The sequence below is a fragment of the Ambystoma mexicanum genome, chromosome 6p, assembly GCF_040938575.1.
Source record: "Ambystoma mexicanum isolate Mex_15411 chromosome 6p, UKY_AmexF1_1, whole genome shotgun sequence".
In the NCBI taxonomy this organism is placed as follows: domain Eukaryota; kingdom Metazoa; phylum Chordata; class Amphibia; order Caudata; family Ambystomatidae; genus Ambystoma; species Ambystoma mexicanum.
Window position 1 is genome coordinate 508,057,272 of NC_090935.1, and position 22,489 is coordinate 508,079,760.

The 22,489-nt window shown below is 45.1% G+C and overlaps 1 protein-coding gene across 1 annotated transcript in view; it reads right to left on the reverse strand.

The window, feature by feature from the left end:
• The window catches only part of PDE4D (phosphodiesterase 4D), a 1,909,329-nt gene that overhangs the window by 1,099,254 nt on the left and 787,586 nt on the right, over window positions 1-22,489 (reverse strand). The gene's annotated exons all lie outside the window — the stretch shown is intronic.

Consider the following 22,489-nt stretch of genomic DNA (forward strand, 5'->3'; position numbering starts at 1 on the left):
TTCAACTTTACTGCATAAGTATGGAAATACTGATAACTGTTTGGGCTGAGACAGTGCAAATATCGAGTGTGGCTGATCTGACTTTCTATGTGCGCAAATAAATACATTAAGTATGCACTAGAAGAAAGGTCTTTTTGCAAATTAAAAGCATGTGTGTGTATTCTATTCAGAAAAAGGGCTAGGTGTTTGGAAAAAATCTCAAAACTCAATGCTGACAATTTCATGATCGAGGGGCAGAAAGCATGATTTTTCATCCTCTAAAGAAATTGCAATGCAAAAAAACATGTTCTTTCCAGCCATCATTATTAGCATGAACATCTTTTTTTCTATTTTCCTATGTAACCTTAACTATAGAGTCATAGCAAAAACTTTACTACATAGATCTTTTAAAAGCCAAACATGATACACTGTAAGTGCATGTGTGGGTTTAGGACCCACTCCCGGATATATGGAAATGCTATTCCTTCCAAAGGTTTGTATGTACAAATAAATGAGCACCCATCAAGGAGAATATACAGTAAAATGCGCATGTTCTCATTTGAGGAACAGGGTCTTTATTCCAGTGCCAAGAAGCGTGAGCGCCCTTAGCACCAAGTGCTATGATGTATGTCCATCTGTCCTTCCAAATTTCTCTCTGTGTCGAGTCAGCCTCCACCCTGTTGGGTCACTTTCTGTTTCGAAATCACTGCTGACTATGCTTGGTTACATTTTTACATATCTGTGTAATTTCATTACTTTGTATTTTGTTTGTTAACCAGAAGGGTACAACGTACATTCATCGGCAGGCTTATTTTTCACTGAGTTTTCCTAAAACATTGTTGTGCGCTGTGGGGGGACTAAAGGGATTGAAGGGGTAGAGGATGTGGGGAATAGGTAGTAAATAAGTGGCAAGGGGGCATTGGAGAGAACTCCCCCGAAATAAAAAAAATATAAAACATTTGAACCAGAAATAATTCCAATTGATTGTGGGGTCCCAAACCAACCTAACTGAAGGGCCTGCTGGGGAAATGACCTGCCAGCATTCAGAAACCTACACGCTGAAAATGGGCCTATTTGGGCAGACTATGCGGGTGTCATTTTGCAGTGGAAATCCAGTAAAGCTAAAACAAAAATGTAATCCGAGTGTAGATTGGAAAAGCACATCATACTGCTCACTGAAAAATAAATGCAGCATTTTTCACTGAAACAGTCACCCATCAAAAGGTGGTGCACTGTGACAATTCAGACCCACTTTTCAGTAGATAATTAAATGTGTATTTTATTAATGACTGAAAGAAACAGCCCGGTACTTTCAACTTTCATCTTAAAAAAAAACAAAAAAAAACTATGCTGGGTGAAAAGAAAGAAGAGAATCCATTGGTGCAAAAGAAAAGTGAAACATGATCATTAAAACACACAGTATGTTAAAGATTAAAGGCTGATGTTAGAAAATGCAATATGCAAGTTCCTTTCAGCCAAGGGCAATCCTTGGGTAGCTGGACCCCACTTCAAGCCTGGTTCGTGAATCCCAACTGTTTACAACTGCAATAAAATGTAGCCTGCGTAAAGGAAGTCGAAAACAAGTTTACCCAGACCTTTTGTCACTGAAGGCAGTTCTGTGCAGGCCAAATGTCCTAGCCAATGCGTGACTGGAATGTGGGCTGGGGGATCACTGTGTTGCCAAAGTCTCACACATGTTTACGACCGGCAGCCACTAACTTCAAACAACAAAGAGGCTAATAAAAACACAGTCCAGGAAGCTCTGGTCACATGCCAGCCAGGAATGGCAAATGGCATGGAGGAAGGGAAGCTCATATTTGCACACATGAATATTCCCACTTAGTTTAAATAGAATGTCACAATTGTTGCATTTTCTCAGAAACCACAAGTAACACTGCAAACATGTTTGTTTCATTTTTTAGATAATTTCAAGGTGATTTGTTTAAATAAAATATGCCCACTTGTGACTTAGGAACATGTAATTGCAGGCAAAGTATGTATCTGGCTGCTCAGGACATGTCCTGAATTTCAGAATTGACATGCCGGTGGAGGGTAAAAATAGATATGTGGAGTGTAAATAGCATGTGCATACCTATTATGCTTTTTGCAAAAATAGAGGAAAATTGCCAAATGCCTTTGCAAAATGGTGCAGCCCTGCTGTCATTTTAATTAATTCACCAAGATTAACTGAATCGGAAGATGTATACATTATGGCAGTTAGTAGTAAATCACAAAGTTTTGCCACACAGCTACCTTTTGGCTAAAGTTGACATAAGATCAGAAAACAAGGAGAAATTCAAATGGCAATTGCCATATGTCTGCTGTAGACTCCTAAACCAATCCTTAGAGAGAGGCTGGACTTGGGGGTAGAGCGAAGGGTAACTGTCCAATCCTGGTTGCGAGACTCCTTGCAGGGTACCGTCAAATACTGAAATCTAGATGGTGTCATCACCGGTATATAAAGTGGATGCAATAGGAGAGCAGTGAGGGCTGCTAAAAATGACCACGTGACAGTCGTAAGGAAACACCAAAGGAGATTGTTGAAATTGCATCTAGGTGGAGCTGTCTATTGCTGGGGAGGCCTAAAAAGACGACTGGGCCCTATTGTGAAGAGCTGGGGGCCATTCTTGAAAGTGGAGTGGCCAGACACCTGTCTTGTCCTCCAAGAGGGTCATGACATGCAGATGGCTTTCCTGATTTAAAAAAAAAGTTTTGAATGCAAGTAGAATGTAGTCATTTGAAACCAAAATATGGGGGAGTGTGCTTGCCTCAAATCAATTTCCTTTATAGTGGACAGGGGAGCAAAACGGTGTAGATCTTTAGCCTATTTAACTAAAAATATTAATTTAATGAATTGCTCTTGGCAGAACACCATGGGGTGATTTTTGTTAAAATTTGAAATTAACAAAGCTCATTCCCAGTGTGCACTGAACACTATATACTATAACAAACATCCCCAACACAGGCCTTTAAGTGGAGGGAGGTCTGAAATCCAAAATTCCTAAAAATCATCCCTATTTTTCTGTGCAACTTCCCCAACACTGACCAAAGTAGGAGGGGGCAAGGATTCTGAAAAACAAACTACCAAATCACCCCTGTGTTTATTTTAAAGAAAAAGTGTGGGTGAAATAATAATTGTCATATGCATTTGTACAAATCTGTAAACCAAACTGCTAGCCTTTTATGTGTGCAGGAATATTGATATTGCACAGCATGGCAAAATTGATTCTGTTCATTTACCTGTGTTGATTATTTCTTGAAGTGAAATCTGTAGAAAGTAAAGTATTGTGATGTGTGTTTTTCCCAACCAAATTGCGTGATTTATTTGTGTAACAAGAAGTTTAATTGTGAGCCACAAAGAAGGTGGCGTGTGCCGATTTAGTATGAGCTCCATTATTTACCATTCAAATAAGTACAAATATGTTTCCTGTACAGCGGCATGGTTCTTGGCCCTTTGGTAACTAAGGGGGAGGGATCCAAGTGGTAGGAAATTAATTGGAAATAGGGCTCAATAAAAAGCTGACAGTAAACAGTTTGTTGACTGACACCCTCATTGGGGAGGGAAGGCACACCATGTATATTAACAGTTTAAGGGAATCTTGTAGCGTATATCCTGGCACTACAGATCAAATATGGCATCAATGCCACAGGGTAAAAATACAAGATCTGGTTCTTCTTTTTTGAACCCTTGATACATTGTCAAACAATGATCTAGCATTAACATAGAGGTAAATGTTTTTTTATTGTCTCTAAAAAGCTGTGTTCAGCTAACGCTAGGTTGGGAATAGTAATAATATGAAGAAATACATGTTTGATATACAGCTTCATGCTGGATTCCTCCAGTTTCTCAGTAGTGTTAAAATAGGTACAACTTGTCAATTTATTGGTACTCCCTTTACCAATACCAGTAAGACGAGCAGGTGATTCAGCACTGCAAGGATTCACAGCTGTGCCCCGCAGGCTGAACACAGGGGTATTGGGGTGGCACTCGCGATCATGGTACATGCCACCACTCTTTCAGCCTACTCCTAGCAGTCAAGTACCTACACTATATGTGACTATAGAAGCTGGAAGGGCACCTGTCCTAACTTCCAACAACATGTGGACACGTGCCATATAAATGTAGAGTTAAATCTGGATTCAAGTAACAGTGCACAGAAGGTCAAAGCAGGCACAAACTATGCATTTGAACCTGCACATGACAATACAGACCCACTAATGGGAATAGTGTCAACGTTTGGATCTGTTTTGGACTACAACACCCACGACCTGTCAACTTTGACTATGCTGGTTAGGACTGATGGGAATTGCAGTCCAAGACATCTGGAGATCCAAAGGTTGACACAATTTCCAGCCGGTCAAGTGGCACAACGAGTAGGAGTAGAGCGCTCGCTTTGACATCTGTGCAGAGCCTGCTAATGCAGGTTTGAATCCCGGCTGGGCTAAACTCAGCCTTTCATCCTTCCTGAGGTCGATAAATGAGCACCACACACCGTGGGTAATAATAAGCAGCGCTCAGATACCTGAGGGTTCGTAGCGCTATATAAATGCCAAATTATTATTATTATTATTATTATTTGGTCTGTATTGTCCAACACCATCATAATTCACCCAATGACCCACGCTTTGTGGAAAACGATGATTATTGTGGTATGTTAGTGTGCGACCAAATGAAAACAAAAAAGACAGTTCATTAATGCACAAAAAGAAAGGTAGGTATTTTTGACAATGAATGGATGCATCTACAATTTATTTAAAAGAGCATAGGGCCTGAAACAGGGACCTGGCAGAGAACAGAACAGTGAGTGGGAGCAACCCTACTTCCAGGTGGCTTACCATAGTAGGGTATGGTGATGTGAATGAACATCAGTGTGGGGCTGAGGAGGAAGTGGGGGCACGAGAACGGGGCCTGGCATTCCCAGTGCCGACGTGTACCACCCATGTCTAGCCCTGCCTGCACATAAAACTGTAATGCTTCATCGGCATCCTATTAGTCTGTTTTCTAATTGCAGGTACTAAAGAGCTAATCCGAATGAAAATATGATGAAAACGACATATCGAGCTTGCAGCAGAAAGCTGTTCACGGGAAGGTTGCAGTGATGTCGCCTTTCTGCCATCATTTGTGAGGAGCGGCAGGGCGCTGCGCTGCTGTTTGTTTTGCGGGCTGCTCACATTATTAATTTAACACCTCGCGCTTTTCACAGCCGTCGCTCTTAAACCTATCAGCGCAGCAGGTCCCAACGAGGTCAGCGGCATAAGCTTCTTACAATCAGGATTAGGCCTGGGCAGAATGAGGCATCAATCCCACGCATTCACACTGGCACCATTGCCGCCTGCACCCCGATTTCACTAACAATGCACATAATACAGTTATGAGTTCCGATTCATTGGATCATAACGTTTATTTTCCAAATTCCAGAGCAGTCCTGCATAAACCTTGCTAAAAACTGCAGAAAACTCTGGGTCAGCACTGTAAAGGTGATTTGTACAGTTTGTGGGTCGCCTGTGGCCTCTGGAACCACATTTACAGATTGTGGCGGGCATCAGAAATCCTGGGGTTTTCAATATTTCGCACTTTAAACCTCCTCATTGCCACCTTCCATCATGCTGGGGCAGGTTTTTTTGAAGGAGTGGAATGGTGTTTTGGAGGGTTTCAGCTGACCACAATGAAGTGCTGGTGTAAGGTGAACTTGGGTGGGAATTGTGATGTGATCATTTGAGAGGTAGTGGGATTGAGCGCGACATATAAACGGGTGGTGTGCTTAAAAGGTTGAGTGTATTGCTTTAATGCGGGTCTTTTTGTATGGTTTAGGTCTAGTGGAGTTCTTAACTGGTTGTGTGGCATGTTACATTCTTTAGTGGTGGTTAACCTCACTGAGGAGAGTATTGTTAATGTGCTTGGTAGATGCTGTGTTTGGAATGTGTCAATCCTTATATGTGTGGCTCGAACTTCGCAGGCAGTGCCCCAAAAAGGCGAGTCAGGAGTCTCCTTGGATTGCGCATGTCCAGGTGGATTTGTGGGTCACCGGTGGTTTAGGTTTAGTAAAGCTCTGTCCTGTTTTTGTGGCATGTTAAATTGTTTGGTGGTGGTTAACTTCACCGAGGGGAGCGTTGCTAAGTGCTTGGTTGATGCTGCTGTGATGGGCTCGGCCAGTGCATAGACGCGGGTGGTGTTTTAGGATTGGGGAGGTTGGGCGATCAGAAGGAATGTGTCAATCCCTGTATGTGTGGTTAGATCTTGGCAGGCAGTGCCCCACAAAGGCGAGTCCGGAGTCTCCTTGGATTCTTATTTCCTGTGCTTGTGAGGTGGTGCATGCTGTATGCTGTGGGGATAGGTATATCCAGGGTGTGTCTAAAGGTGGACAGAGAGGTGACTGTGAGGATGAGGAGTGTGCCAGAAGGGTGGTGGCGAATAGGCTGCCACCTCCTTGTAGACATGACCCACATTTCTCTGAGAATGTTCAATGAAATGAAATAATGTTAGGTATCAATAGTGGCCAGATAATTCTGAATACTCAATTGAGTGAAAAACACACAACACAGATCTATTTGTATCCTGCCATCTCATGTTCAAATATTGGCAAAGCAACACATTTTTATTAACCAGTGATCGTAGTTATGTTAAGTGAAATATTACGTTTTGTACCATGCCCCGCTACCATTTGCATATCTCCTCTAGGCGCCCTGGCAGATCTGAAAAAGAGAGGGTGGGTTTCATCATTTAGGACAGGGGTCTTCAAACATTTTGAAATCTAGCCCCCTCTTGAGTAAAAATATTGGTTCTGCCCCCCCCCCGCCCATGGGACTGAAAGGATGTCTGGGGGCCCCCCATGCTCTTTAAAATATAAGCACATTTTCAAAAGCTTATATTTTCTATTAAAAGCAGCCACATTAATTCTTTCTTTTATATTAAAAGAGTCATCTTAATGCCCTTTCAAAGAGTCGGCCTCCCACCTCCCGGACATCCGTCGAGCCTCTCCCGGCGGGCCAGCCCCACACTTTGAAGACCACTGATTTAGGAAGAGAGTGTGGTGGTTTTTGCTGGTGGTATAGATGGGAGGTGCCCTGAGCTCTGCATGCATGACCGCTTTCTAGGTGTGATGTGTTAGGAGCATCCGGCGCTTTGTGTACAGAGAGTAACACCATGTGCTGACAGTGTGACCTGCATTGACCGGATGTCGGATATGTCACTGGCTGTTAGGAGTGCAGAGTTGTGTTGTCTGGGGTCTGAGCAGAGGAGTGTGGGAAGCTAGTTTGAGTTTGGTTTGCATGTGCTGATCAGATTGGAGAGTTAGTCGATATGGGCCAAGGGTAATCCTGCAGATTTTCCAGATCGGGTGCAAGCGCATAGTGGTGCTGTTGGCTGCATTGTGGTGGTAAGTAGTGGGCTTCTTTGCAGTTGTAGCGGGCCACTGTCCTGCGGTTCATATTTGGCATTAAAAACAAAGCAAAGGCAGTCTTCTAAGAGTTTTAGCAGTGCATGGAGCTTTGATGTACTCTAGACATTGGCAGTGTTCGCTGAGGGCCAGGTGTTGGTTTGCAACTGGGCTGTTGTAGCTGGAAAGGCATTGCCTTAAGGGGTGTCTCGCCGTGTGTGGGAGTTGGTCTATTCAGAGGTGCTGTCTCCACTGTTGAGTGCTGTTTACTTTCCATGGATTATGTGCTGAAAAGCCCGGTATTTAGATTCCACCTGAATCTCAAGTGGTTGTGCAGTGTGCAGATTCCCCAAGTGTGGTGGCCATAGCCGAAAAGGCAGAGGATCCCTGTCTTTCTCCGCAGAATCTCCCGGTTTCTCCTAGCTGGCCATTTCTGAATCTTATCGATCGTTGCTTGGTAATGTGAGGGTTTACTTTTGAAAGGATGGCATTCAGAGACTGCCAAGCCCATAGCCTCACCGTTGGCCTGCAGCTTGCCACACATGTGCAGCAAGTGAATTCAAACATCAACTCACCAAACTATTTTAATACATGAGTGTCATGAGGATACTAGGTAAGAATAAGGGACTGTGCCTTTATATAATGTTAAACTTAAGGGTATTGTGGCTCTTTGAGAAGTTATTTATTTTGTTCCAATGAAAGGCAGAGTGTGTCTGACATTTACTAGTATCCAACTCATTGGATTGCCCTCAAAAGAACAAAAGACAGAGTCAGAAACGTATACACCTGAGTGGTACTCATTGTATTATCCATAACATATTTAAAGTATGAGTGAGGAACAGCAAATATGAATGTGCATACCCCACCCTTTCAAACTTTCTGAGGCACTGTTTCTTCTTGCAGTGACAACTTTAAGGAAGGCATGGTATCAAAGTAAGACAGACACAAGTGATCACAGTTCAAGGGTGTTTATTCAACTGCAAAATGGGTGAGATCAACAGTTAATCTAAACCTAAATCTAAGATAGGAGAAAGGTACGACCATCAAATAATAATAACACTGTCCTTGTGGAGTCTAGTCAAAATAAAAGAGCCTATACTAAAAAAAAAAAACGATTGCCAATCCTTACCACTATGTTACTAAATAGAAAGAAGTGCTCAAAAAATGATAAGACAGGATGTGTAGGCCCGGGGCCTGCCTTCCCCACACTTTTAGCATGGGACAAGGTGGGTCACTTGAGCAAAGAACACTCCAGGGCTCCTCCAGGATGAGGTCACAGTTCCTTTCACCAACATCAGGGCCTTCTGTACCCAAGCCTCTTTACTACAAAGTCTCTTGACTTAGAAGACTTGATGCCCCATAAACTATAAAGAAAGGTTCCTTGCTCAATATTCACGTAGGGTGATTTACTCTTCACCCATGATCCCCCTCAGATGGACTCTGATCTTGCTCTCACCATCAGCCTCCCTTAGTCGGGTTCAGACCAACTTCAATTTGTAGACATCCCTCAGTCGGTTCACATTTACCCCAACAATCTTCTCTTTTCACCCAGGATCCCCCACTTCTGGGCTCAGACAAAAGTTCCCTACAATTAGTCCATCTCAGCCGGGCTCAGACCAACTTCAGTTTACAGACAATCAAAGACTTGCGAGTGTGCATGGGATTCAATGCATCCTGCTGCAGGACCACTTCGATTTGATAGTTCAACAATTCTTCCCTGCTCAAGGGGGGGTGGAGGAAAACCAGAGACCTTTGAGTGAGCATCCATGTGTAGCCGGATCGCTCTGTATCTGGTAGCAATCTTACTTTCATAAAGTTCAATTATATTCAAGTTCTCTTTCTTCATACAATATTTCCGCTTGCAACCTTGAGAATAACACAGTCCGTTGTGATATCAGTTTCTCTAACTCTCCGGCTGTGCTGAACTCATTGGTGTTGCTTTGCTGTTGAACTCAAGGACGGTACCACGGTGGCAATAGCTTCTCCCCGCGCTGGCTATCAGTGCGGGAGGGACGTGTGTACTGTTGACACATGCTACACCATTCGTTACCCACAATTCCTGGTCTTATGTTTCTTTTCCTGAAGTATTCTTGAAAGTCTCAGTTCTGAGTTAGAAAGTGCAAGGGTAATTCCTTCGTGGTCGTCCTCTCCAAACTCGCCGCCTTTCTCCTTGGTTTGAATTGCAGTCTCAGGATAGCACCTTCTTCGTGTGTTGTGCCTTGCTCAGAGTGTGCTTTTGTGCGCCACCTTTTAGCCGTGTATGGAAGTGTAATGGAGTCAGGTGTGTGCAGTTATCAGTAATTGCCTGACCCTTGTGTTGGGACATGTGAGGTGTATAGCTTTGATGCTAGTCCGTTGTCACCCACGATGAAATGTCTGTGAGAAAGTGTTTGTGTTGAAAACGAATGAAAAATGTGGACAGTAGAAGCACACCCTTTTGTCAGAGATTTAGTCTACTCTAGTCAGTACTTAGTCAATGGGTTACTAATTACAAAATCTATTTGAGTTGCAGAGGAGAGAGATGCAACCTTGACACCTAGGTTACCTAAACACAGAAGAGACAAACAAGTTCCCAATTGCTCCAAGATTCTGTCTTGCAAGTCCTGGAATATACATTCCCGCCTTTTAATGTGTTCTATTCACCTCAAACTAATTCGGTCCTCAGTGGTCCATGCATACCCCTTGGTTTCATTCCATCCCCGGCTTTCTTATCATTCAGCAGCAGCTCGTTGGTTACTGCCTTGACTATAGCCCCTTAATTGGGACAGACACTCCCGACTAATAGCACTCTTTTACATTGTTACGTTTTTCCGACCGTAAGCCCACAGGAGACCAACAACGACTCACCAGTGTCAGCTTCCTCTTTATGGGAATTCATGACTTTATTACAGCAATACTTTTCGATCATAGTGAATTAGGGACATGTTGTTTACATGTGACGTCGCTCGCTGGCCACCGTAGTGTGGTCACTATATAAACACTAACTGGTTCGCTTCCTTAGTTTCCTTCTTTTTCAAGAAAATGCTGTACAGTTGGAGCACTACACATACTAATGTGTTTCCTTTTGCTTCTTACCCTTTTTAGTAAACCATTTAAATAATTATCCATCGTCAGTTACGGATCCTTGTCGACACGCCATGACACACATGCTCAGCACGCGCTGACATCATCAGCTATGACCATATTTATACAGATGCGACGCTGCAAATGGAGTCAGACATCCTCCAGGGGATCCTGTTTCCATCTTGCTGCGCCGCTCATTTGAGGTAAGAACTCTTCACTCACTGACATGATATTGCCCATTCTTTTTAACTGTACGATGACACTCGGCTGAAAGTTGTCATTTCTACTTACTTCCCTTACCCCAGTCCTCTCTCTTCAGACTGTGCCCTTGACCCAACCTCAGGACCAGTTACCGTCTTCCATTTACCCGCTACCATTAGCAGAGCCTCATTGTTAAAGACCACCTGGTTACAACTGTAAGTTATGGGCTTTCTCACTTTTTCAGAATATATTAGTTAACCTCTTCAGACCAATTTGTCACTGATGGCTACCTTTTTGCAAACAGGGACCTGTTTGCACTGCCCACCGCATGAACGTATTTCTCCACCCGGAGACGTATAAAGTTGTTTTGAATACAGATGCATCCGGAACAATTTTTAAAGATAAAGAAAAAATCACAAGGTTAGATTAGTTATTCTTCTACCAGTGTTCTCTATTTTTACAACATTGTCACTAATCAGGCTTCCCTACTTGATGCAATACTTGTCTTTGACTCTTGAGACATTATAAGCACTGGTGAGATAAATCTGCCCCCTCTGCTACTTTTAGTGGTTAGGCACAACATACTGGAACACTGTCTCCAACAATTCTTGGCATTTTGTGAGCTTGGAGTGTAAGAGGATTCAATTCAGCACTACAGCTAAGTTAACGCCTAGTCTAGAATACTGAATGAAAACCCTTATTGATATATCTTTAGGTCCAGTTCATGCGTTCTGGATGACTACCCCTATATAACACCCCTCTCTTGGAATCCCCCTGACCCCACTGAGCCAAGAAGTAGTTCTGTTTTGCAAGTTTAAAAGGTTTATTTGATAATTTAAACAATAGATATATATATGACACTTTATAATAAATTAATAATTGAATAGCACACTTAATCTGATATGATAAAGATCAACAACGGAGAATCTGGCACTAGCACACTTCTTATAATCACTAATGAGTTGACATGAATGGATAAGGTAACACACTGGTAAATAGGAACAAAAGTATAATGTGGTAGAGGATGCTTTATGTAAGCTCAGGTGGATGCAATATTCAATGAATGCAGTACAGAAAATACTCAATATGATTTCAACCAAACAATGTGATCACTTTTCTCTGGCTATTCACTCCCCCCCTCTTTATGCAATGCAAGGGAATGGGAGGAAAGCACACAGTTCTCAGAAATGCAATCAATGTAATCAGTTCAATCCAGCAAGCTTAGACAACAGAAAACAGATAGGAGTTTTGAAAACACAGGCCCAAATGCTTTTATATGTGTTAGCAATGGATGAGAAATATGCTGGAAATGCTGTTAATTCCCTTTCAGAGGTTCAGGGTGAGTGGTATCTAGTTAATATTAGTCCAGGCTCACACTAGCAATGAGGCAGGGATAGTTAACAGGTTAAACGAATTTCTGGCAAATGGAAGGCAAGCAGCAGCAGTTTTTACATGTGAAGAAATTTGCAAATCATGGTAAAATTCGCGAATGCGTGTTCCGCGATTGCGGTAAAAGTATAAGGGGTAGGAATGCGGTTCTTGGTGCGATTCAAAGCTACGATTCTAAGCTATCAGAGGAAAGTTACTGCAAGTCTCTAGCCCAAACGGTCGCGGAGATATGAACGATTGAATAAAGGTCGTTTTTCAGATTTGAAATTTTAAAGTTCAAAAAGACAAGTGCAGCTTGCAACTAGAAATGACAGGTGACAGCTAGGAGGCAGTTCTACTTAGGTTAAATAGATTGAATTATATTATTTTAACTAGAGATTGGTTCTGCACAGTTTTCTAGGTACTCACACTATATTCTTGGATTAAATGGGCCTCATCACGGATCTGGTCAGGGTTTTAGACTGGACTCTGGTCTGGTCTGGTCTGGCCTCTGCACTTCACAGTGATCTGGGTCAGCTCTCTCTGCTGGTCTGGGTCTCTCTGGGTACAGCACTGCTTTCTCTCTGGTCTGGTCTCTTAGTTCTGGATAGATTGAAGTCTCTAGTTTGGCTTTCTGGAGGTTGATGGAGGTAAGTATGGATTTTTCCGGCAGAGCGTCCCGCTGCAGATGGACTTGGAAAGTCCCTATCTGTCCTGACTGTCTGCTTTTATGTGTTTAGAATGTGGGTGTGTTCTAGCATCACTGACCCTACCTCTCTCTCAGCTTCTAATTGGTCAAACTTCCATTTATCATTTGATTGGGGAATGAACTGTGAGTCAGAGTGATGTCATTTTACAGCCTGCAGAAAGTCCACTCCTCCTGTCAATTTACACACAAATCTAGATTTGAAACAAATACATATTTGCAGAGGTACATATTGTTTTAAAATCATATGCACCCATCATGCATTACAGGAGGTATACCCTGTTCAAACTCTGCTCTTCCTGGGAGCTTGCATTCAGAAATGGCACATATTTCACTTTTTAACTGATTTTGCAATTTCTGACATTGACCCAACTTTACATACATGTGTGCAGGGAGTAGGGACATTAACTGATGAAGTTTCAGATTTTTAACATGCATACATTTAGAGTAATATCCACTTTTCCGCTAAAACCCCCCTGAACATGCCACCGGGTCGAAAAACCTCTTAAAATGTGGGCAGAAAAATCACAAGAATTATGGTATCATTTATAAAATTTTCACATGTCTGCTCTATGAGTTATTCATCTTTTTAAAGTTATGTTCTGGCTCCAAAGGGGTGTGGTTTCCCAGGTCACATGGTATAGAAACCAGTCTTTCCAGTTTCTGCCAAGCCAGCTTGCTCTCACAGGCAGTGCTCCTCCCAGCTCCTGCCAAGAGGAAGCTACAATTTACGACTGCGGTAATAAAAACCTTTGCCTGAGTGAAGAGGGCTTTGTTCACTCTCTTGCAGAGCACAGATAATTCAATTATCAGATAGATGGCATATCCTTAGTGTGGGCAGCAAAAGGAAGGTTGGCCTGGGAACACAGTGGTGACTCAAATTTCCCTCCTGATGGGGGTAGTTGCCAGGCAGAATCAAGTTCCTTAAGCCAGACTTTCAGCTACTGTCATGTTATTTGTTGCTTTTTAAATTAACTTGCAATTTTACACATGCAGCTAGAATGCTGATTCTAAGTTTAAAACTATGACATTTAAACAGTTACAAAGGCATGTGACACCAAACATAGCTCACTCATTTAATCTAAACATTTTCGATTTTAGTGTCTTTAAATCCAGTGCAACTTAAACTGCTGAAATCCACAGCGCAGCCAGTCTTATTATAAACCTTGTCTTATGATCTTCATTTCCCAGATTTTGTAGGCACACAAAACTCCATTCTGCCAAATGTCTGCTGGTGTTCAGTGAATATTTTGCACATATTGCAATGTTTGAAATAGGCACTTTGACTTGCCTTCAGGGAAACAGAGTGGTTTTAAAACGCCGGCTTTTGGATAGTGGTGAGTACTGGTACTGCACCCATTTTTGGGATTTAAGAAATGAATTCCCCACAATTCTAGGTTGCATTTGGCAATCAGCATTGCCATTCCCAATGGTTTCAGACTACTGTGCGGGTAGTCCAATGGTGGTTTTAGGCAGCGTCCTTCTGTGCCCATAACATCGGCAAAAATGAATGGCAGCCTATTCTTCATGCATTTCCCTGTGCATTTTCTGGGAAGCTCTGGCCATCATGATGTTTTCCATGTCAGTACTGCACAGTTTTGAGGTAGGGCTCGGATGCATGGGTAAATACATCCCACAAGCCCCCCTCTTGCGATGGCCATTCTATTTCACGAATGGGACTCGCAAGACCTGGGATGTTTCCTCATCTTCTTCCAATAGATGGCACAGTTCAGCATCTTTTCCTCCATCCGGTCGGATCGATCGGTTCTCCTCGCCGGTCCTGATGGGAATATTGGGCGGTACCCCGAGCCCGTTGCGTCTCAGCTCCCGGTCTCCGGATCGTCCTCCTTGGCCCGTCTCAAGGTTTTCTTTCTCCTAGGACGACAAAGGAAGAGCGGCAATACCTATTCATAGACGTTTTTCCACCACCGTTGAGATAGTGGGGCAGCATATGCATTTTATCATAACGAAACATTACATTCTTATTTTAATAAAAACAGTATGACTAAGAGACAGTTTCATGCAAATCACAATATTTTAGAGACTAGATGTGGTATGTTTTATGATTGGAACTGAATTAGTCTGATACAGTACCCGCTAGGATTCCAGAGGATTCCTCCAGTTGTTGCAGAGTGTGCCTGGGATGGCAACATTTCAACTGGTTTATGTGGACCCACTTGTCTTCCCCCTCTGCCGAACCGCCTTTGGGGATGCGGACCTTGTAGGCCACAGGGGAGATCTTATCGACGATCTCAAAGGGTCCTTTCCATGTAGGCAAAAATTTGCGCTGCTTGGCCTGGTTCCTTTGGAAGTTGTATAGATAGACCCGGTCCCCCACCTGAAATTCCTTCCTGGAAGTTTTCAGGTCATAGTGGGTCTTCATGCTATCAGCTGATCTTTCTAGATTCCGCTGAGCATAAGCAAAAGCATGTTGGAGGTGTTTCCTTAAATTCTCTACATACTCATGAGTAGTGGAGGCATTTATCAGTGTCTGCTCTTGGGTCCTGTAGAGCAAATGCTGAGGAAGCACCATCTTGCGCCCAGTCATCAACTCAAATGGTGACATTTTGGTTGCAGATGAAGGGGTAGATCTGATAGCCATTAGGACCAGAGGTAATCGGATATCCCAACTTGGCCCAGAATCTGCCACAAACTTCTTTAATATGCTCACAATTGTCCGGTTATATCTCTCTACTGCCCCAGAAGAAGCTGGTCTATAAGCAATATGCAGCTTTCTCTTGACCCCCAGTATCTCCCACATCTTTGTCATTACTTCACTGGTGAAGTGGCTACCTCTGTCTGACTCAATCCTTTGAGGTAGACCAAAACGGGAAAAGATGTGGTTAATCATCAAGGCAGCTGCAGTTTCTGCCTTGCAATTTGGGGCTGGGAGACATTCCACCCACTTGGTAAACAAGCATGTCACAGTCAACATGTACTTATTCCCCCTAGCCGAGCGAATCACAGGGCCTACAAAGTCGATTTGTAAATCTGACCATGGCAGTGTCATTCCCCTCTTTTGTAAAGGCGCCCGGTGTGTGAGGGATGTCGGCTGAAATTGTGCACACACAAGACAACCCTTCAAATATTGGTTGAGGTCCTGGCCCATGTGTGGCCAGTATGCAACCTCTCTTAAGATTTCCAATGTTGTGTGAAACCCCCTATGACCGGCGGTGGCCGCATCATGGGCGTGACTTAACATCAGGCTTCGGAATGAGGTAGGAACCACCCACTGATCGTGGCCAGCTTTGGATTTCCTTACCAGCAAACCGTCTTGGATTCGGAACATTTTTGGACATTTCATCAACACTCTTAGGTCCTCTTTCCCAATGTAATCGGTATCCGTCAGGGGAAAGTTCTCAGGGTCCTCAAGGTGCTGGTAAAACTTACCAATAATTGGATCCCCCTTCTGAGCGGTAATCAAATCAGCATCAGGGGTCTCCTTACTCCATTGTGCAATTGAAAGGTCGTTGTGAGCATTTGTCTGGGACCTAGTGATAGCAGTGACCTGGATTTCCCCCAACAGGGACTCAATCTCAATTAGATCCCCTTGGATGGCCCCGGTTTTGGCCAGCTGATCAGCTAAGTCATTTCCAGTTTTGTCTGGTCCCTCTACTTTGGAATGACCCTTGATCTTTTTCCAGTAGATGGTCATCCCATTCGATGTGACCAGATCATCAATGTTTTGGATCAACTTCCCATGTTTCAAGGGTTTGTTGTTAGCACATAACATGCCTCTGGTTTTCCAATTAACCAGGTGCTCCACGAACCCGTTCCGTACATAATCCGAATCTGTGATTATGACCAGTTCGTGGAGTTGATGCTGGACAGCAGTGAGGATGGCATGATGCACAGCCATCAATTCTGCCACCTGACTACTTCGGGGACCAATTTTGTATCCAGCGGAGGGTTCTGGGGACTCATTCACCCATGCATTCCCTACGCCAGCCACCAGTTCTTTCTCCCCGTTGTTGTCAACATGGTAAGAGCATCCATCCACATAGACAGTGGGCATTCCCTCACACTTGTCTTCTTCAAAGACTTTGTGTGGGGAATTAAGGTATGCCTCCATGTTGTCCTTGATTTTCAGACTTTCGTCCTCGAGACAGTTTTCTCTGGCACAATCATGCAAGTCAGCCAGACCTTGCGCGAGGGGACTCTTCTTGTTTTGGCCATATCTGACCTCCACAGGAAAGCCTTGCATTGACAGAATCCAGGAAGTAATTCGGGAATTACTCACATTTCCGGCCCGGATTCTGTCACTTTGGAGATATTGCAGAGGCTGGTGTGGAGTCTCCAATATGATGTGTTCCCCCTGGATAAACGGGCGGTAATTCTTCAATGCCCACACCGTTGCCAGGAGTGCCTTCTCACAATCGTTGAATTTTTCCTCCACAGAGGATAAAGTTTTGCTCGCATAGGAGATTGCTTTATTGACCTTGTCATGCTTTTGGTATAATACTGCCGTCAAGCACGTATTAGAGAACCCTGTCTCCAGGAAGAACTCCTTGTTTCTGACAGGGTAAGCTAGGCAAGGCGCTTGTGAGAGGCTTCTCTTGAGTTGTTTTACTGCCTCGGCTTGTTCTGGACCCCATTCCCACTTGACCCCCCCCTTCAGGAGATGAATCAGGGGTCTGGTGATCTCTGCGTAGCCCTCAATGAACTTTCTGCTGTAATTAGTCAGTCCAAGGAGGCTCCTTAGTTCCCGCAGGGTTGTGGGGTCTTTCTGTTTCTGAAGTGCTTCCACTTTCTTTTCCTGGGGACAAAGACCCTGAGGAGTAATCTCATGCCCCAAGAAATTAACACGGGTTCTACACCACTGTGCTTTCTGAAAGGAAAGTTTTGCTCCGGCGGCCCTCAACTGTGTCAGAACATAACGGATCTCCGCTATATGTTCCTCCACAGATGAACTTTTGATGAGGACATCATCTACATAAGCCAGGTTACCCCTTGCACCCAGGTCGGGCATGGCCTTATGTAGGAAAATATTGAACTCATTACCGGAGTTAAGGTATCCGAAGGGAGTCCGGGTCCATGTGTACTGCTGGCCCCCAAAGGTAAAAGCCAGTTTGTATTGGTCCTCCCTACTGACAGGCACGGTCCAGTACCCATTGGTCAGGTCTATTGCAGTGAATACCTGTGACCCCTGGATCTGGGCCAGCCCTTGGTCAATGTAGGGCAGAGGCCATCGGGAAGTATGGACCCGTTTGTTGAGCTCCCTGAGGTCGGCACAGAGTCTCCACTGGCCGTTTGGCTTCAATATTCCCAGCACCGGATTATTGAAGGTGCTGTGGACTGGACGGATTATTCCCCGGGACTCAAGGTTCTTAATTATTTCAGTAAGGGACTCCATTGATGCGAGAGGCAAGCGATATTGCTTCACAAACACAGGAGTCATGCCAGGGTCCGTGGGGATTGTTGTTGTGTGGATGTCAGTGCGACCACAGTCATATGAGTCTACCGCAAAGAGATCTTGGAAATCCAAGAAAACTTGTTTCAACTTTTGCTTTTGTTCCAGAGTCACACAGGCATCAGCTAGGTTGACTCTCTCTTCCACCATCTGCCTGAAGCCTGGAAAGACTTCTGGTTTGGCTATCTCAGCGGCCTCCTCCAGCTGGGTGGAGAAGTCCCTGCTCAGAGTGCTGATTTGGGCTGGAGGCTTCAGGTGGGAAAGGCAGCCCTCATGGACCTGGAAAATCACCTCATCCCTCCTGAAGTCACAAGTCACATCTTCCTTACCATAGGGGCAGGAAGTGTACACCAGGAAGTTCCCCCCATGCCGGGTAAAGATCCTGTCTGGTGTTGTATTGTCATCACTGTCACTGTCAAAACAGTCCTTGGGGATTGGTCCTAACAGTTCATTTACTAAGTCGATGGAAAAATGTCGGTCATCAACCGCCATTCCAATAATGGTGCCTGCGGCTAGAGTAATACTCTTTAAGTCGCTGTTATCCACCTCTATTGGAATGGTGTCATGTTCTATGTTGACTAATGGTGTTGGGTTTACCCCCAACCCTTGCTGTTGGAGAGAAGCATTTAGATGTATGTAAGCATCAGGGTTTTTCAACTCTTGTCCTCTTTTAACTTTCACTTCCAGGGAGAATTGTCGGGTCCTTTCTGGGATGGTGACTTCCTCTTTGATCTGAATTTCAACTGCATAAGGTAGCAATTGAGCTGACCTAAATGCTTTTTCTGGATCATCAAAGCCCATGGGATTATCCGCTAATCGGGACCAAGCTTTGAAGTTTATTAGGTCCAAACTAATGGCAAAGCGATTGAGAATGTCACTGCCTAAGTAAAAGGCGGCAGGGACGTCTCGCACGACCCAACAATTGTGGACTATGCTCTTGTTGCCAATGGAGATTTTGAGCATACACCTGCTTGGCAGGAGATGTTTGGAATTAGGTGCTTCCAGGTCCATTTCCCATTTGTCTATCAGTTTGAAGGTGGGAATGGCTGGATCTTTTGGAAGTTGGCGAAACATGGCTTCGCTGATGAAGCTCTTACCGTTGTTCACACACACTCGAGCGAGAACAGAGTCCTTCCCATCATTTAACTGAACAGGGATGAACAACTGCTCTCCAATTTGCTGAATATCAGCCAGGCTCTGAGCTGATTTCACATCTTTCTGGACTATAGGAGTGTGAGTTTCTGATTGTGGATTAGTATAGAATCTCAGAGTGTTTCCTTCCAGCGTGGAATACCACCTTAAATTGGAAGGAAGGTTGATTTTCAGAAATAGAGAGGACCCCCCATCACCAGTCTGTTGTCCTACCGCTATTACTGTCACGTCTGGAATCTGGTTGTTCTGGAAGTGAAATTCTACTTGGTCAGATTTTTGTTCAACCATGTGGCAGGTGCCGTTTAAACTAACATGGTTAACACTCTGTTTTAATTTTATTGGTCGGCTAGTCTGGGTCCAGAGGACCTTGTTTACACAATCTATTAGGGGTGACAACCTTCTCAGGAGGTCATTCCCTAGTAAACAAGGGGTGCCCTCTGGGGTCACAACTATGACCGGGTGTTTCAACTTATGTCGCCCAATTTTAATGTCCAAGTCTGCAGTCCCCTCAACGGGAATTTCCTTCCCGTCAAAGTTCTGGAGTTGTCCAGGAAGTGAGGTGAGAGGAATTTGGTAATTCTCTCCCCTTCCTGCATTCAGTTCATCAAAGGCCCTTCTGGACAGAAGGGTAGCTTGAGATCCAGTGTCCACCAGTGCCAAAATTGTACCCTGCCCCTGTACTCGGACCGGGGCATATCATCTTCCCTCCTTCTCCTCAAGGGGGCACAGATAATGTACATTTTTGGACAACTGGTGGGCTAATTTTCTGGTTTTGGACATCGCGAGAAAAGAATTTTGGGCAGAATTCTGTGGAGAGCCTTGGGAATCTGAAAGAAAAAGTTGGCAACTGGAGATCAGAGCCATTGTGGGTTCCCCTGGTTCCGGTTCTGGGCCGCCCCCCCCTTTTTGGAGGCAGTCACCAGGATGGGTTTGAACCAGGGGGTTTTCTTGCTGTTGGTTCTGGGATGAGATGGTGGGCGGCGGTAGCTCAGTCTCCACATCTCCCCAGTCTGGATTTGCATCCCTAGGGACCCATTTTTCTTTGGGAGGAGTTCCCCCCTCTCTGAAGGAGAAGATCCTTTTCCCAGGATCCTCTGAAGATCCCTCTCCCTCAAATTGGAAGATCTGTACCTCCTCCTCAAACTGAGTCTGTTTGGGTCTTTTGTTTCTCCTACCCCCCCTCTGCTCCTTAGGAGGCAGACTTTCAGGGGCAAGAGATTTCGTTTCCGGTTCCTGGGTTTCCAGGGGCTGTTTACAAGTGAGGAAGGAAGCTTCCTCCAAGGCTTTACACCCCCCTTCCCTTTGTGCCTCCTCCCTGGGAACCGGTGAGTTATCGGGGTGCTGCCCCCGTCATTGTTCTGGAGCACCAGGTCCAGAGTTGGGTGCGTTCTGCGCCGGCACGCCCATCTGAGGGTTCTGCTGAGCCCTCAGTATGTGACCCAGATCCCGCGCCATGTTTTGAACCTGGCGCTCTAACTGGGAAACCCGCTCAGGCTGATACGGGGCCCTGTTTTCTCCCCTGGGCTGATCCCGGGAAGGGTAGCTGTCCCTTCTTTGGTAGTACCCCTGGTTGGGAAGAGTTGGGTACCCCTCCACCCTTGGCCTCCCCTCTCCCGGATTCAGTGGTCTGGGCTCAGGGAATTGGGGAAAGAAGGATGGATGGTTTTGGGGCTGAAAGTCGGGTGGATATCTGGGGAAAAAGTTCTGCCCAGGGTTTGGTAAATTTCTGCCCTCCTGTGGGAAGTTTGGAGGGAAGTTCCCTGGGTTAGGTGCTTGTCTGGATCCCCCCCCTTGGGCTGGAGGAGTCCACACATAACCCAGGATGGGTCGATTTCCCTTGTAACAGGGACTTACATAATCAGGAGAGCGAGGGACCCCATTTGTGGGGCTGCCTCCTTGGCTCCCTGTCTGTGACTGACCCGAGGACCTCCTGGGCCTAGCATTATTAGGTGCAGGCAGGTTTTTAGGCCCCCCCATCTCCAAATCCAAAACGGGGGTGACCTTTACCTCTGCCACCTTGGCAGCAGCAGGGGTGCTGTTGGCTTTGGGGTTTTTCTGGGCATTACTTTTGCTATCTACCGGTTTCTGCACCTCATAGATCCGGGTAGCCTGTTCAATGACCCAGTCTAAAGATCTTTTCTCGTGAAAATCCCTCACGAGCTGGGTCATGATATATTTGGGCAAGGCATGAAAAAATGTATTAACGAATTCTCGACTGTCTGTGCGCACCCTTCTTGTGTTCTGTGCGAAAGCACGCTTTAACTCCTGCACAAATTCTTGTGGGGCCTGATCCTCCCCACATTGCAAATTGTAGGCTGCCTTGCGAGCCTCTTGAGGATTTCTGTGAACAGAAAAATGTTTCAGAATGGCCACCTTATATGTGGACCATCTTAAATGATTTTGATCCTCCAGCCCCGCAAAGAAACTGGAGTATTCCGGGGAGAATGTCCACTTTACATATTGAATACAGCTTTGGCTGTCCTTCAAATGGAAAGTCTCCATCATTTGTTCAAACAACTCTAAGTGCTCCCAAACAGAATACTTAGCGTTCTTATGGTAAGGCGTGATGACGCTCCTGATCGCCTTAATCTGCTTTAAGGGGTCCTTAAGCAAGGCCCTTTTTGCCTTATTGGCCTTTTTGGTTCGGGTAACCCTTGTCCATTCTTCCTCGGACTCAGAGGCACTGCTCCCCGAGGTTCCCATCTGTTCTTCCAGGTTTTCCCGGATTCTGCGAGCCTGGGAATGGCTGGCAGAATGTGGGGACCTGGTCTCCTGTGCCCTGCGCAGTTCAGAGGAGTCTTCAGATTCCTCCTTGCGGCCAGGATTTGATGGGTACCCCCTCCACTGACCTAACTGGGCAGAGGTTTTCAGGATGCCCTTAATGGGCCTACTCTCCTGGGGTTCCCCATTGAACTGTACTGTACTTGGGTGCCCATACCCGGATGCCCACCCCTCCATTCCTGAGTGGTTCTGGCCTATGAGCCCCATACTCTTAGCTGGATAGTAATCTGCCATCCCTGTGGCCCTGTGCTCATGTGCGCCAGGGAACATGGGGGTGGCAGAGTCCAGGGACTGAGAGGTATGAGGGCCTCTGGTACTAGGGCTCCTGAGGTTATGCTCCGGAGTTTCCCTTTCCCAGCGAACCTCATCTCTATCCGCCCCTGCTCCCTGTTGCAATGCAAGAGCCTGCATTTGTGCCTTCAGTTCTTCAGTTAAGGCCTTACTGGACTCTAT